Source organism: Canis aureus, chromosome 2 (assembly GCF_053574225.1).
Source record: "Canis aureus isolate CA01 chromosome 2, VMU_Caureus_v.1.0, whole genome shotgun sequence".
Lineage (NCBI taxonomy): Eukaryota > Metazoa > Chordata > Mammalia > Carnivora > Canidae > Canis > Canis aureus.
The window spans coordinates 33,012,673-33,026,932 of record NC_135612.1 but is presented as its reverse complement, the minus strand read 5'-3'; the positions used below and the strand labels follow the sequence as shown (position 1 = coordinate 33,026,932).

At 42.8% G+C, this 14,260-nt stretch overlaps 1 protein-coding gene across 1 annotated transcript in view; it reads right to left on the bottom strand.

Annotated features, from left to right (window-relative positions):
* The window catches only part of OCA2 (OCA2 melanosomal transmembrane protein), a 435,982-nt gene extending 421,722 nt beyond the window's left edge, over nt 1-14,260 (bottom strand). The window contains exon 1 of the mRNA XM_077868273.1: nt 14,123-14,260. The gene's annotated coding sequence lies outside the window, so the exon portion shown is untranslated. The remainder of the gene's footprint in view (nt 1-14,122) is intronic.

The window sequence follows — 14,260 nt, the reverse complement described above, 5'->3', positions numbered from 1 at the left end:
CAAAACAAAAACCCTCAAAGAACTGAGTTCATCGAAGTCACAGGATACAAGAGAACAATTTTAAAAATCTACATTTCCATATACTTTCAATGAACATGTTGACAATAAAATTAAAAATATAATTCACAACTGATAAAAAATTAAATATTTAGGTGTACATCTAACAAGACAGATATTGACTGATATGCTGGAAACCATAAAAACACTGATGAAAGAAATCAAAGACCTAAATACATGGAAAGCTAAATCGTGTTGATGAATTGGAAGACTCAACATAGTAAAAATGTTAATTCTCCCCAAATTTATATTCAGATTTAATGCAATTCCTATCAAATTCTAGGACAATATTTTATAAATATAAACAAGATTATTCTAAAATTTATATATAAAGGCAAATGATCTAGAATACCTAACACAATTTGGAAAAAAAAATGGGAGGACCAATCTACCAAATTGCATGATTTATTTTACAGTAACCAATAGTGTGTAGAATGAGCAGACATATATACACACAGATCAACAGAACAGAGGATTCAGAAATAGACACATGCAAATATGCCCAGTGGATTTCGACAAAGGTGCAAAAGCAATTTGACATAAGAAAGACAACCTGTTCAACAAATGGTGCTTGAGCAATTAGATATCCATAGCCAAAAAAAGAACCTTAATCTACGTCTCATAACTTACATAAAAGTTAAATCAAAATGGATCACAAACTTAAATGTAAAATGTGAAGCTATAAAAGTTTTAAAAATAAACACTGTGAAAATTCTTCAGGATCTAGGGCTAGGCAAAAAGTATTAAACTTGGCAACAGAAGCACAATCCATAAAGAAGAAAACAATTTTTAAACTGGACTTAATCAACATTACAATTTTTTTGCTCTGTGAATAACTGTTAGGAGGATGAGAAGACAAGCCATGAATTGGGAGAAAATACTTGCCCATCACTATTCAGAAAAAGTAATATCCTGTAAACATAAAGAACTCTCAGTGCAGGGAAGATGGCAGCAGATTAGGGGGACCCTAAACTCAGATCCACAAATACAACTAATAACCATTAAATCATCCTAAATACCCCACAAATCAACCTGAAGACTGGCAGAACAAACTCCACAACTAAAGGTAGAAAAGAGGCCTCATCAAAGAAGGTAGAAAGTACAGAGATCTGGTTTGGGAGAGAAATGGATCACTGTTGCTGTGGTGGGGAGTCCACAGAGGGAAGACAAATCCCCAAAGCAACTGGCTTGGAAAGTGAGAGGAGCCAATCTTCATGAGTTCTTGCAACTAGTGGGGCTTAAAGCCTGGAGTTTTAAAGGTTAGCAGCACTGGCTCACAGAGACTAAAGGACATTGGTTTGCTCTTAGAGAAAGGGCAGGGAAACAGCATGTGGACAAACAGTGTGGAAACAGAAATCTGAAAGTGCCTAAGGCCCACAGAAGGGAGGTTATTTGCTCATCTCAGAGCATATATCTGAGTCAGCATTAGCAGAATCAGAATTCACCAATTCAATTTAAGGAATTGGGAGGCACCATTTGCCTCCCCCCGCCCCCGCCTCCCCGCATAAGCACAGGAGGAACCAGTACAGCACTAACACTTGCTACCTCACTTGCTTACATCAAGCCTTGCCCCCCAGGGAGGGGAGGAGTCACCCTTCCCAGTCATGCTTGCCTCAGTCCCAGTACAGCAGGCCCTTCTCCCAGAAGACCAACCAAAACCCCTGCTTACACCACCTCCCAGCCCAGGAGTTTTGCAGGACCTCGGTTCTGGCAGCAGTGGCAACAGGTTTCAGTCCAAAAGTGGACTACAGGAGGGCACCTGGGTGGCTTAGTGGTTGAGTGTCTGCCTTTGGCTCAGGTTGTGATCCCAGAGTCCTGGGATCATGTCCTGCAGCAAGCTCCCCGTGGGGAGTCTGCTTCTCCCTCTGCCTATGTCTCTGCCTCTTTCTGTGTGTTTCTCATGAATAAATATATAAAATCTTACCCCCAAAAAGTGGACTGGAGCATTCCTAGTTAAACCTCAGTACATTAAGGCCAGGAACCAAACACTGTGCACAACAGGCAGAGAGCCTCTGCAGATCACTGGCCTAAAGCATAAAGAGACCAGGACACAAAGAAGAGAGCACACAGTACACATTGGAGACTCCCTGAAGTGACAGGCCCTAGACAACAAGGCACCACAGGACCTCTTCATAAAGCCATTACCCTCAGGAACAGGAGATAGAGCTGACTTCCCTAACATAGAAACAGGCACAGGGACAAACAAAATGAGAAGATAGAGGAATTTGAAAACATGCAAGAACAGGACAAGACCACAGCCAGAGATCTAAGCAAAACAGATATAAATAATACATCTGATAAAGAATTTAAGGTAATGATCATAAAGATACTCACTGGATTTAAGAAAAGAGTGGAAGACATCCATAAAATCCTTAACATAGAGGTAAGAAATATTATAGCAGAAATGAACAGTTCAATAAATGAAATGAAGGACATGCCTGATGGAATGAGCTGCAGGCTGGAAGAGGCAGAAAAATTCATTAATTATGTAGAAGACAGAGTAATGGAAAGTAATCAAGCTGAACAGAAGAAAGATAAATGATGATAAACGTAGGGAACTCAGTGACCACATGAGATGTAATAACATTCACATTATAAGAGTCCCAGAAGAAAAGGAGAAAGAAAGAGGGCAGAAAATTTATTTAAAGAAATAATAGCTGAAAACTTCCCTAATCTATGGAAAGAAACAGATATCTAGATTCAGGGGGCACTGAGAACTCCCAACAAAATTTTTAAAAAGCAGATCCACACAAGACATATTATAATTAGGATGGTAAAATGTGATAAGGAAAACAATTTTAAAGCAGCAATACAAAAGAAGACAGTTACATACACAGAAAACCCTCCATATGGCAATAGGCAGATTTTTCATAAAAAACTTTGCAAGCCAGAAGAAAGTGGCAGGATATATTCAAAGTGCTGAATGGGGAAAATATGCAGGCAATAGAAGGAAAGATAAAGAGTTTCCGAAACAAAAACTGAAGGAGTTCACAGCCACTAAGCTGGCTCTGCAAGAAATATTAAAGGGGACTCTTTGAGCAAAAAGGAAAAATCAGAAGTGACAGTATGAAAGTAGCAAACACAAAAGCAGTTTAAAAACTTTCTGCAGAAAATCAAAGAACTCACAAAATAAAAGGATGTAAAATATGACACCATACACCTAAAACATGGGAAAAAGTAAAGAACATGGATTCCAAATTAAATGACCATCAACTTAATGTACACTGTTCTATGCAGAATATGTTATACACAAACCTAATGGTAACCACAAATCAAAAACCACTAATAGATATGAAAGAATTAAAGAGAAAGAAATTCAAATAAATCATTAATGAAAACCAGCAAACTATAAAAATTAGAAAGGATCAGAGAAAAATTTCAGAAACAACCATAAAACAAGTAATAAAATGGCAATAAATACATATCCATGAATAACTACTTTGAATGTAAATGGTCTAAATGCTCCTATCAAAAAGACAGAATGGATAGAAAAAACAAGCCCTATCTCTACACTATCTACAAGAGACTCATTTTAGGCCTAAAGACACTTGCAGATTGAAAGTGAAGGGATGAAGATATGTTTATCATGCAAATGGTGTGAAAAGAAAGCCAGAGTAGCAATATTTATATTGGGCAAAATAGATTTAAAAGAAATACTTAACAACAGACAAAGAAGGACACTATGTAATTATAAATGGAATACTCCACCAAGAAGATCTAACAATTGTAAATACTTGGCATGATACTTTAGAGCACCCAGATACATAAAACAAGTAATACAGTAATGGTAGAAGGCTTTTTTTTTTTTTAAATCAATGGACAGATCATCTAAAGAGAAAACCAATAAGGAAACAATGGCCTTGAATGACACAGTGGAACAGATGGATCTAACAGATATATTCAGAACATTCCATCCTAAAAGAGAAGAATACAGATTCTTTTCAGATGCACACAGAACATTCTCCAGAATATATCACATATTAAGCCAGAAAACAGGCCTAAACGAACACAATAAGATTGAGGTCCATGCACCTTTTCTGATCACAATGCTATGAAACTAGAAGTCAACCACAAGAAAAAATCTGGAAAGACCACAAATACATGGAGGTTAAATAACATAGGTTAACCAAGAAAGCAAAGAAAAAATAAAAAAGTACATAGAAACAAATGGAAAAAAAAAAAAACAAAAAACATGACAATCCAAAACTTTTAGAATGCAGCAAAACTTGTCCTAAGAGGCACGTTCATAGCAATACAAGCCTACTTGAAGAAGCAAAAATAATCTCAAATAAACAACCTAATCTTACACCTAAAGGCGCCAGAGGAAGAACAAACAAAACCCCAAACCAGCAGAAAGAAGAAAATAATAAGGATTAGAGCAGAAAGAAATGATATAGAAACTAAAAAAAAAAAAAAAAAAAAAAAAAAAATAGAACAGATAAATGAAACCAGCAGCTGGTTCTTTAAAAAGATAAGCAGAATTCATAAAAATTTAGCCAGACTCAACACACACACAAAAAAATAAAAGGACAGGAATAAATAAAATAACAAATGAAGAAAAAGAAATAAAAACCAACACCACAGATATACAAGCAATTCTAAGAGTGTATTATGAAAAACTATATGCCAATACACTGGAGAACCTAGAAGAAAGTGGATAAATTCCTACAAACATATAACCTACCAATACTGAAGCAGGAAGAACTAGAAAATTTCTACAGACCAGTTCCAGCAAGAGATTGAATCCGTAATTTCAAAACTCTCAATAAATAAAAGTCTAGGGTATCCCTGGGTGGCTCAGTGGTTTAGTGTCTGCCTTCAGCCCAGGGCATGATCCTGGAGTCCCAGGATCGAGTCCCACATAGGGCTCCCCACATGGAGCCTGCTTCTCCCTCTGCCTGTGTCTCTGCCTCTCTCTGTGTGTCTCTCATGAATAATTAAATAAAATCTTTAAAAAATAAAAATAAAAATAAATAAGCAGGGATGCTTGGGTGACTCAGTGGTTGAGCACCTGCCCCTGGCTCAGGGCATGATCCGCGGTCTCAGGATCGCGCCCCACATCAGGCTCCCTGCCTGGAGCCTGCTTCTCCCTCTGCCTATGTCTCTGCCTTTCTCTCTGTGTCTTTCATGAATAAATAAAATCCCTAAAAAAAATAATAAGCAAAAGTCTAGGACCACATGGCTTCATAGACAAATTCTACCAAAGATTTAAAGAAGAATACCTATTCTTTTGAAACTATTCCAAAAAACAGAAGAGGAAGGAAAGCTTTCAAACTCATCCCATGAGACCAGTATCATCCTGACACCAAAACCAGATAAAGACTCCACAAAAAAAGACAACTACAGGCCAATATCTCTGATGAACATAGATGCAAAAATCCTCAAAAAAATACTAGCAAACAGAATCCAACAATACATTTTTAAAAAATCATTCACCATGATCAAGTAGGATTTATTCCCAGGATGTAAGGGTGGTTGAGTATTTGCAAATCAATCAAAGTGATACATCACATCAATAAGAGAAAAGATAAAAACCATATGATTATTTCAATAGACTCAGAAAAAGCATTTGACAAAGTACAACCTCAATTCATGATAAAAACCCTCAACAAAGTAGTTTTAGAGGAAATATACCTCAATATATTAAGGTCATATAAGAAAAACTCACGGCAAACATTATACTCGATGGGGGAAAACTGAGAGCTTTCTCCCTAAGGTCAGTAATAAGTATCACCACTTGTATTCAACATAGTACTGGAAGTCTTAGCCTCAGCAATCAGACAACAAAAGAAATAAGACGCTTTCAGATCAGTAAGGAAGAAGTAAAACTTTCACTATTTGCAGATGACATAGTATTCCTTATAGATAAGCCTAAAGACTTCACCAAAAACACTAGTAGAACTGAAAAATGAATTCAGTGAAGTCATATGATACAAAATCAATGTGCAGAAATCTATAGCCTTTCTATACACCAATAATGAAGCAGAAGAAAGAGAAATCAAAGAATCACTCCCATTAACAATTGTACCAAAAATAGTAAGATACCTAGGAATAAATTTAACCAGCGGTGAAAGACCTATTCTCTGAAAACTATAAAATACTGATAAAAGAAATGAAAATGACAGAAAGAAATGGAAAGACATTCCATGCTAATGGATTAGAATAAACATTGTTGCAATGTCTATACTACTCAAAGCAATCTACAGATTTAATGCAATCCTTATCCAAATACCAATAGCACTTTTCACAGAGCTAGAACAAATAATCCTAAAATTTATACAGAATCATAAAAGAGGGCACCTGAGTGGCTCAATGGTTGAGCGTCTGCCTTTGGCTCAGGTTGTGAGTCCCGCATCAGGCTCCCCACACAGAAGCCTGCTTCTCCCTCTGCCTGTGTCTCTGCCTCTCTCTGTGTCTCTCATGAATAAATAAATGAATAAAATCTAAAAACAAAAACAAAAACAAAAGACCCAAAATAGCAATTTTGAAAGAGAAAAGCAAAGCTGGAGGCCTCACAATTCCAGAATGCAAGGTATCTTACAAAGCTATAGTAATCAAAACACTATGGTACTGGCACAAAAACAGATACATATACAAATGGAACAGAATAGAAAACCTAGAAGTAAGCCCACAATTTTATGGTCAATTAATCTTTGACAAACCAGGAAAGAATATGCAATGGGAAAAAGTCTATTCAACAAATGGTGTTGGGAAAACTGGTCAGCTACATGCAAAAAAATGAAACTAGACCACTTTCTTATACCATACACAAAAACAAATTCAAAATGGACTAAAGATTTAAATTTGAGACCTAAACCACAAAAACCCTAGAAGACAACATAGTCAGTTATGTCCCTGACATAGGCTATAGCAACATTTTTCTAGATATGTCTCTTGAGACAAGGAAAATGAAAGCAAAAATAAACTATTGGGACTACATCAAAATAAAAAGCTTCTGCACAGCAAAGGAAATAATCAACAAAACTAAAAGGCAACCTACGGAATGGGAGGAGATATTTGTAAATGACATATTTGATAAAGGGTTAGTATACAAAATCTATAAAACACTTAACAAACTCAATACTAAAAAAATTAATAATCCAGTTAAGGAATGGTCAGACATTTTTCCAAAGAAGACATCCAGACAGCCAACAGACATATGAAAAGACATTCAACATTATTCATCATAAGGAAAGTAAAAGTCAAAATTAATATAAAATATCACCTCACAGATCCTGGGGTGGCTAAGCGGTTTGGCGCCTGCCTTTGGCCCAAGGCGTGATCCTGGAGTCCCAGGATTGATTCCCACGTCAGGCTTCCTGCATGGAACCTGCTTCTCCTCTGTCTGTCTGTCTGTCTCTCTCTCTCTCTCTCCATCTCTAATGAATAAATAAATAAAATCTTTAAAAAAAAGAATTATCCCCCCCCCAAAAAAAAAAGATATCACCTCACACCTGTCAGAATGACTAAAATCAACAACACAAGAAACCATAAGTATTGGTGAGGCTGTGGACAGAGGGGAGCCCTCCTGTGCTGTTGGTGGGAATGCAAACTGGTGCAACAACTCTGGAAAACAGTATGGAATTTCCTTAAAAAGTTAAAAATAGAACTACCCTAAGATCCAGTGATCACATTAACTACAAAAACACTAATTCAAAGGGATACATGCACTCCACTGTTTATAGCAACAGTATTTATAATAGACAAATTATGAAAGCAGATAAAGTGTCCATCTATAGATGAATGGATAAAGAAGTAGTATATATACAATGATTATCCAGCCATAAAAAAAAAAGAATGAAATCTTGCCATTTGGAACATGAATGCAGCTAGAGAGTATATGCTAAGTGAAAAAAGTCAGTCTAAGAAAGACACATACTATATAATTTCACTCATATGTGGAATTTAAGAAACAAAAAAAAATTAGCGAAGGTGAAAGAGAGAGAAAGAGAGAATAAGAAAAAGACTCTTAACTATTGAAAACAAGCTGATGGTTACCAGAGATGGGAGAAATAAGTGATGAAGATTAAGGAGTGTACCCGTCATGATGAGCACAGGATGATGTATGGAATTGTTAAATCACTATGCTGTACACAGAAAACTAATACAGCACTGTATGTTAACTACATTGAAATGTTTAAAAATGATTTCTAAATAATAATAAAGAATTCTCAAAACTTAACAGTAAGAAAAATTGAAAAAAATTGTTTAAAGATTTTATTTATTTATTCATAGAGATACAGAGAGAGAGAGAGAGAGGCAGAGAACAGGCAGAGGGAGAAGCAGGCTCCAAGCAGAGAGCCTGACATGGGACTCGATCCCGGGTCTCCAGGATCAGGCCCTGGGCTGCAGGTGGCCCTAAACCGCTGCGCCACTGGGGCTGCCAGAAAAATTGAAAAATTAAACAAATATCAAATAAGAAAACGTGCAAAGACAAGAAGAATCACTTAGGAGGATATACAGATAGTAAATGAACACATGAGAAAATGTTCGACATCATTAGCCATTAGGGAAATGCAAATTACAACTATAATTATGACATGTCACTACACACCTATGACAATAGATAAAAGTAAGAAAATAGAGACAACAGCAAATGCTGGCAGAGGATACAGATACTGGACCCCTCACACAGTGCTAGTGGAAATAAAATATAGTATAAACCCTCTAGAAAGCACTTTGACAGGTTCTTTAAAAACTACCATACAACTAGCAATATAACCTAGCAATTGCCCTCCTGGACATTCATGCCAGGAGATAAATGAAACATTCACACAAAAACCTATACATGAATGTTCACAGAAGCTCTATCCATAGTAGTCCAAAACTGGAAGCAAACCAAATGTCACTGGATGAGTGGTTAAACAAACTATAGTACATCTATATACCACGGAATCCTACTCATCCTTGGGAAGGTACAATTAGTGAAACATGCAGAAATTTGGATGGCTCTACAGAGTGAAAGCACTGAGTGGAGAAAAAGAAAAGCAAATCCCAAAAGGTTATACACTGTATGATAGCATTCTTGAAATAACAAAGTTACAGAGATGGAAAACATATTAATTAGCAGTTGCTGTGGGTGAGGCAGGGGGTGCAGGCAGAAGGGACGTGGGTGTGGCTGTAAAAGGGCTACATGAGGGGTCCATGCAGTGATGGAAATTCTTTCTCTTGACCGTGTCAATGTGTATATCCTTGTTGTGATACCATACCATAATTTTGCAAGATGTTACCATTGGAGGAAACTGGAACATGCAAACCTACAATTACCTCAAAATAAAAAATTTAACCTCTCTGTCTTCAGTTTTCCAGCCACTATGCAATTTTTCTCTTGTCCTTTATAGCAAAACTTCTTAAAATTACTGTATTCATGTCTCCTTTCTTGAATTCACTTCAACCAACCTTGTATCTCCCCAACCTGATAGGAAACAATCTAGTCAGGGTGATCTCTAATAATATCCACGCTCTGGCCCTTTCTCAGGTTCTCAGCGGCCTTCCCTGCACTGCCCTCTCTTTTAGTCTCAGGGCTCACCGAGGCTCTAGCTCTTCCTCATTCTCCTTTGGTGGCTCCTTCCACTCTTCCCAGCCTTCACCTTAGGCCCACCCTCCCTAGAAGAGCTCAATCTTGAATTTAGACATTGGCCACTCTCTGGAGAGGTCTATCTTTTGATCCAGCTAGCTCTGAGCTGGGTCTCCTGCCCACCGCCTCCTCCTGCCCCCTGGCTCAGCAGTGCCCGATGCTTCTGCTCTTGTTCAGCTCACCTTCTGGCCACCTTTTCAGGCTCACAAGGGCTATGCTCACCCCGAGGTCTCTCTCCCTTACCTTTCTTAATAATTTCTTCTCAACACATCCCAAATCCTCCTGCTTGCACTTGTTCATGAATTTTCACCAGGTGGCTGGAACACTCCAGTCTCATGGTCTATCCTCTGGGGACCCCAACTCCTCACACCACTACTCATCCTCTAGGAATGCCCCCCGGTATCCCAAGCCACAGTCCATCCTCTGAGGGGGACTCTCCCAACATCCTAGGCCATGGACCAACCTCTGGGAATGCCCCCAGCACTCTAACCTGAGGCTGCACTTCCCTTGGATCCACAGTCTCATCCTGGTCTCTTCCCACTGAGTCCCGTATGTCTGACCTGCAGACAGAAACCTAGGGCTCACCCCTAAGACTCCACAAAGAAGAGGCAGTGCCCCTCTGCCAGCCAGGCCTACACTATCACTGAGCCAGGACTTTCATTCTGAGCAAGATTCATACCAAAATGATCAAATTCTCACAGATTTTTAGAAAAGAAAAGAAAAAAACATATTATGGCTGACACATAAAACCCCACGGAATGCTCCTTTCTTTCTACCTGGTCCTGAGTATGTTCTCTGGCTCTGTTTCCTTCCCCAGAAGTCTTGTAGCAGCACTTCCCCATCCTTCCAGGTCCTCCAAGGGCCCTCCCGTATAGACTCATCCTGCAAGGGAGGACAGGCTTGACACCCTGCCCATATCATGCCTGAAGGCATAGCTGAAGCTCACCAACCCTGCTTTGGGTTGTGCGTTTGGCCCTGCTGCTTCCCCTGCAGATGCGCCCACAGCACAGATGTGGGCTCAATGGAAGGATGGTTCTTGGTACAAGAGTGGCCAAAGGTCAGGGCTCAGTGCACAGAGGCAGGAGACCTGCCCCTGCTGAGACAGAATGGAATTCTGGGCCCTTCTCAACATGGTCCAGCAGCTGTTGTTAGGTGCTCTGACCTGAGGGGATGACTGGGACAATTGAGATATTACAAAGGGGATCCATAAGGTGTGTTCCCAGATGCTAAAGCCAGGCCTGGGCACCCCCACCCCTCCTGATGGCTCTTGACAGCAGAACTTGGCTGGGGTTTTGTGGGCATAATAGAGTTTGCTGGCATTTATGGAGCAGAGCTAAGGTTTGGTGCAAATGCGCTGGCGGAGGCTTGAGGGACAGGAAGCATGAGTACCACTGGGGTCCCAGGAACCTGTTCTCGGTGCCCCTCAGCCCAGCAAGCTGTACTTAAATAACTATCTTTTAGATCTACTCCATTGCCTCTTGTCCTGAGGATTTGGTGCCTTCCCCTGCACTGACATGCCAATTAGACAAATGGAATTACTGAATGAAGACCGACACGTTGGTTTTGCAGTAGTGCATAAATCAGCAGCAGCAATATACATCGTTTGGAATATAGTACCTTCATAAATTTTAAGAACATTTTTCTTCAAGTTCTTTAATCACTCGACATCAATAATGAAAAGAGAAAAAGAAAGATGTATATTGGCTGCTGTGAAAATCTTGTTATTAAGCAGAAATTGCTCCAAGTTAATCCTTTCCTCTTGTGGACAGTCTAAGGTCCTAAAAAAACACTCCAGTCATTGAATATTCCTTTCCACGTGAAGCCCTGCTCAGGCCCAAAACCTCACAGTCAGATCAGAGCTGTCCAGGGGGCTGTCTCCGCAGGGAGCGGCTGTGTCTGCAGGGGTGTGGCTCTGTCAGTGGTGTCTGAGTCCATTGCACTTTTTCTAGTTGATGAAGCCTGGGAAGGGATAGGCACGGGTCCTGGGCAAGGAGGCCAGCACAGGCCAGCCCCAGGGGTCACCAGTGAAAAGACAGATGTGTCTCTGCTGTGAGTAGTAGAGTGGGCTGTGCCTCCACCCCGCACCAGGACAGCACAGTCTAACCCAATATCCTTTCAGATGGGATTTGCAACACATGAATTTGAGTAGAAGATTCTAGAATTTTCAACCCAACAGCATTGTTTGTAATCCCTTTTATGCTCTGGTGTTAAACAGTCTCTGACTGAGCCTGTGAGGAGAGGTGCCCTTCTTGTGCTGTGCCCAGGGAAGGTGACGAGTGGGCTATATTCAGGAGCATGCCCAAGGGGCCTCCAGGGGCGATGCTGTCCCTGCTGCAGGCGGGAACTGGGCCGCCCTGGGCCACCTCCTGCCCTTGGCAGGACCCCCGCTCTCACAGCAGGCCCAGCTACTAGCCTACACTCTGGGGAGAGGCCATCTCTTCTACCTGCATCTCAGGCTGTTCCCCTTATTCCCGTATTGCTGTGCTGTTGACTTTCATCCTCCATGCAAACCAATTTGAAACTATCCTTTGCCCCTCAGAAAACAGACCTGTGCTGGGGCTAGTCCTCACTGTCGTCTCTGTGCAGCGTGACTCCTGCTTCGCAGGGCACAGCAGGCTGGGGCACTCAACCCACAGCGGTGCGGCCAGAGCAGTGACCTCACCACTGAGTGGCCAGAGAGGCCACCACGTTGGGCTCCACTTCACGTGGGCCTGGGCCACTCCGGTAGCATTGGCGACTGGATGAAAGTAGCCTACTCTCCAAGGGTGCGGGGCAGGAATGGGGGTAGGAGGCATGGGAAAGCTGCCCACAGGAGCTAACCAGAGAGACCTGGTTTGTGGGGGTCTCTTCTTCTATTTACATAGGAAAGATGCTGCACAGTGGCTAGTCCCTCCTCTGCTGGTCATCTCCCCTGAGCCTTCAAGCCTCTATGTAATCCTTACCCTTTTCTGGCCTTTTGTGTCTCCACTGCACGTCTAACTCCTCCCCACCACACCCCACGGCCCCCCATGCCCCAAAGTTAAAAGGCCCTACTCCTCTCTCCTTTCCCAAGAGGCTTAGATCTCTCTGGTGGGCAGGCGATGCCCCCAGCTCCCCTCTGCAGCCCAGATCACTATGTGCAGCTTCCTCCTTGTCTCCCCTGATGTCTCAGAGGTGCTCGGCTGCCTCTGTGGAGGTCTCAGGCTACTTCTGGCCCTTTCTCAAGGCCTGTGACTAGACCCACCATCTGTCTAGATGCACCCATCACAAACCCAGAGCCTGAGGGCTGTTCTCACCCTACAGACCCTTTACCATGAAGTGCCCCCTGACCCTGGTTCTGCAGCCACCTCTCAGTGGGCCAGACTCAGCTAGCTACCACCCAACCACAGTGATCTTTCCAAAATACACATCGCACTGTGATTTCCTCTAGCTTAAAACCTTTCCCAGGAGTCCCAGGTGTGGGCACTGCTGAACCTCCAGCCAGAGCTTTCCTTACCTCCACAATTCCTCAGACCTCAGCTAACTTCAAAGGCGTCCTGACCTTCTCAAAGGTCAGTACAGTATCAGTATTTGCTTTTCATCAGTATAGTAAAACTTATGGCCCTAAATCAGTTTCACTTTACATCTGATATGAACAACTGCACTCAAGTGTTTGTAAACTAAATTGCCATAACAAGCATTTTCTGTGTAGTCCTTTACAGTTTCTCTAAAACTTTCACCTCTCTTGTTTTTAATGAGATATAATCCTCATTAGCAATTATGAGAGCTGGTACCACCAGAAGCATTCGGATTCGCAGCCCCCACAGGTCCTGTCCCAGGGGACTTGGAGTCTCGGAAGCAAACTGTGTGCCACCCCTATATGCCAACCTCAGGGATGGCATGACCTAGGCTGCCCACAACTGAGAACAGCCTCCTGTTTGCTCTTCCTCGGAGTCACTGCATTTTGTGGCCTTGTCGCATCCTGAGGTCGGTGCTCGGAGGGCCACCCGGCGGCTTCTCGGGCAGCCAGGCGTCTGTGGTGCGATGCCAGGCCCCTGCCGCGCCCCTGGTCCAGGCCTGGTCTGCAGGCACGGAAACGTCCACCCTCAGCGAAGCTTGTGCTCAATGTCCATGTCCGTGGAAGGAGCTCGGACATTAAGTCCACCCTTCCAGTGTGCGCGGCCTGCGCGAAATGGGCCCTGCGGGTTGTGGTGTAACATACACCCCCACCCCCACCCCCACCCGCACCCCCCACCGCGGCGCATTCCACCGGGGACGCCTGACTCGCGCTCACGTGTGAGCCCAGCGCTGGGGCTCAGGCCGCCCGGGCAGACGTCCACGCTGCGCTCAGGGCGGCGCGGCCCGTCCGGGGTGAGGGGCCGGGGGTCGGGAGCCTGCCTGTCGGAGCCACCGCGTCGGACCCGGAGGAGCTCACACTGCAGCCGCCCACCTTCCCACCGACGCGCTCGCCTCCCGTCGAGGCACACCGCACACCAGCTGCTCCCCGGAGCACACGGCTCGGCGCCTCACCTCTCCCCACCGGCCTGCACCCTCGATCCTCCTCCAGAACCGCAGCCGCACGGTCCACACCGACCGCTCCGCAACGCGACCGCTGAGCGGAAAGCGGGGTTGCGAGAAGCTCCGCGCGCGGGCAGCGGGCAGCGGGCA